This window comes from Lactuca sativa, chromosome 5 (genome assembly GCF_002870075.4).
Source record: "Lactuca sativa cultivar Salinas chromosome 5, Lsat_Salinas_v11, whole genome shotgun sequence".
NCBI lineage: Eukaryota > Viridiplantae > Streptophyta > Magnoliopsida > Asterales > Asteraceae > Lactuca > Lactuca sativa.
The window spans coordinates 335,580,067-335,583,745 of NC_056627.2; positions in this window are offsets into that span (position 1 = coordinate 335,580,067).

A 3,679-nucleotide genomic window follows, 5' to 3' on the forward strand; every position below is an offset into this window, starting at 1 on the left:
TTGTTTAAAGGTTGACTTGATCCTTTGTGTCAAGGATTTGAAGCAAAATAAAAACTACATCTAGCTGTGAGTTGAAGAGTCGACCCTACATTGGTGGATCCACACGCATTATGCATCTATGAATTTCATTACGTTGATCACAATCAAATGTTCTGATAATTCTTCAAGGTTGTAAAAATCGTTCAGCAGTAGCTCGGCGGTCGACTGACGATAAGCGATTAAACGGACTAGGCAGGGATTAATCGGGGACCCTTAATTGTTAATAAAATTATTTAAAAAATTAATATTCTCTAAAAAACTAAGTATTTGAAAATTTAAAATTTTAAAAATTTTAGTTTAATTTTTTAAAATTTGAAAGTTTAAAATTTTGAAAATTTAAAATTTTGGTGTAATATTTGAAAATTATTTTTTTTTTGAAATTTTTAAAAAATTCCCGCCTATGACCGCCGAGACTAGCAAGGCCGACTTTGACCGATTTTGACCAATTTTCGCCAAGCACCCTAATCGTAATCGGTTTAAGGCCGTCAAACGATTAATCGGCCGCCAATGCCGATTTCTGCAACACTGTAATTCTTATTGGAGAAGTGTGGCTGAGAAGTGTGGCTTTTGCTTCCCTTTCTGATTCTGATGAAGGAATCCTTTTAAATGGTGGATAATTGTAAAATCTTATTTTTGAGGCTAGAACTTTTAGGCATTTTCGTAAAAATAAAAAAATATATGTAATTTAAAATAAAATAAATTTAAATAAATAAATAAATAAAGGTAAATGATTTTGATTAATAACCATAATAAACGTTATAGATAACTCATAAATAAATTTTGATAGTGGTTGGACGTCGAATGAAAACTTTTAAAGTTTAGATGTAACACCTCATTATAAAATACGAAATACATATATATTAGTCTTAAGATAGAATAATCATCATAAACACGTAGGAAACCTCGATATGATTTTCGTAGATATATAGAACGTGTAAATCTGACTTCATATGAAGAACTTATACTTCTTCGAAGTTTCACGATCAAACCGGTAGGACTCTACGTATCGTTAAAAAATAAATTTTTGATAAGTTACTTTTTAGCCTAAGTGATCTAAATGAAAGTCGTAGTAGTCTTTAAACCAAGAGCAAGCATATAGAGACGTCTAAGTCTGACTTTATTAGAGGAAGTTATGATTTTTCTAAGATTCAACATAGTAGTATACAACTCAGAAATCGAATTTTAGATCGGTTGATTTTTATCCAAAACAATCTAAACGAGAATTTAATATCTCGTTAATAGGAACCCAACGATATAAGGATGGTAGAAAACGGATTCTGAACAAGAAAGTTATGCATTTTATATGGGCTTTAACAATCTGAGCCTGTGTGAAAAGAATAAAGTCAAAATTAGCCGACAGAGTCTAAAGAAAAGTTGTAGATGTCGTCGAGATCTTTATGGGGATTTAAAAAACGTCAAAAATGGAGATTGTATGAAGAAGTTATGTCATTTTAAAAATCGGGCTCACAAAGTGCGCGATGCACATGAAGGAATGGCAGCACAAGAAAGCGCCACGTGGCCATGTCGGGGCAACCCCTTTCTCCCGAGACAAGGTGACATGGCTCTTCAAGGTTGTGACATGTGGCACCATATTAGAAGGTGACATGTGACACCTTCTAGAAGAAGCGTATGTGGACCACCGATATCACGACACGTGACACGAGCCGAGGGGAGCAACGTCATAGAAGCGCACGACGCAAACCCTAGATGCACGTGGCGCACGCTGGAAAAATCGCCTATAAATAGTCCATGTCGTATAAGCTCCTCACATCCAACCCCTAGTGCCTTTCTCTCTCTCTCTCTCTCTCAATTCTCCCTCATGTATCCCTTTTCCTTGAGTTTTCGTCCTGCGGTGAAACTCTGCGACACCCTAAGTGCTCAGCTAGTTGTAGCCTTTGAGTAGGAGTTCCCAAGTCAGTGATCCCGGTTCTCTTCAATAGTACTATGTAAGTGGGATACATTTACTCTTCCTCTGTGTAATTTATAATTATAGTTATAAGTCGTTACTAGGAACCTATAATTAAGATTTCTCAGGAATTCCAAGTCGTCATACTGATTGATCTACTTATGGGAGAGGTGACTAGAATGGTCACGTTGGCTTGATTATTGGATTTCAGAAAGGCTATCAACCGAAATGGTCATGCCTCCAAACTTTCCTGCCTGGATGATCCTTATTTGATCGAACCATCAGTATCCATTGGGATTGGTGATAGGTCTACCTTACATTACCAGATTACCATAGGAAGTAATAAACTATAGTAATGTAGGTTAATCCTCTTTGGAGTGTTGGTCGTCAGCTGAATTATCCGGTTAACTGTTAATTCTATGATAATCTGTCAAGGTAAGTTCTTCTCACTATATTGTATACTCCAGTATGTATCCTCTATATGTTAGGATATAGTTACCCTGTAGTCTACACTTAGGCAATTATACTAGGATAGTTAGTTGCCTGTTATGTGAATTTTTTCTATATGTATATATATATATATATATATATATGTGTGTGTGTGTGTGTGTGTGTGTCTGTGTATTTGTGTGAGGAGTTGAGGATAGACCAGCCCTGTGTTGAATGCTAATAGACTCGGGCAGACTGGCTCTATGATAAAGGCCAAAAGAGAGCAGACTAGTCACATGCTGAAGGTTATATTGGGCGGACCAACTATATATTGAAGGCCAAGGTGCGGACCAGCTATAAGTTGAAGGTCATTATGTGTATGCAATGTATATGTGTTGTGGTATGGAATATTGTGAGTGTAAGGTCACACCTGATGATCTGATGAGTCAAACACTCTACACGCTATCTGTTAGCGTCAGCATCTACATCACCGTCAGTATAGCACTCTTGCATGATTTGTTGTATTAAACCACTAAATATTTGTTTGTAAATTTTTAATTGGGACTGTTATTCGCATTTGAACTTTGTAAAGTATTTGAATTAAAATTCAGAAACCGTTTTTCCGCAAACTAACACTATGAAATTATTTTGAAAGATTTTATTAAAGGCTAGTTCAAATAGGCCCCTGCAAGGGGTATTACAGATGAGGTAGGGGTGTGAGAAATGGACTGATAGGGTCAGAGGTGCTCTCGATTTGGGTGGTTTCAATATGAGGGGTGTTGGTTTGAGTGTTCCCAGTTGGAGTGTTCTCAGTTTGAAGAGAAAGCAATGGAGGAATGTATGCATGAGGTGTAGAGTTAGTGGTAATGGGAGTTTTAATGAGTTGTTGAGAGATATGAGAATTAGTGATGGGGTTTTCAAAGAATTTGTAGGATAGAGGTTTATTAGGTGTAATGGAGTGGAAGGGAAAGGAGGTTTCATCAAAATGTACGTGGCGGGAGATGATAATTTTACGAGTAGCAAGGTCGAAGCATCGGAAGCCTCGATGGTTTGAAGGGTAACCGAGAAAGACACATGGGGTAGATCGATGAGCGAGTTTATGTTGAGTACATAGGTAAAAGAAGGTAGCCTAAGCATCCAAAAATGCGTAAATAGCTAAAAATGGGTTTTTTTTGTAGAGTCTGTGAATGGTATTTCAGTTTAATGGAGGTAGGTGGAGTTTAATTGAGAAGGTGGGAAGTATAGGGACAAGAAAACATAATTTTATACCATTTTAGTATTCGTTTTGAATTGGTTTTGAACAAA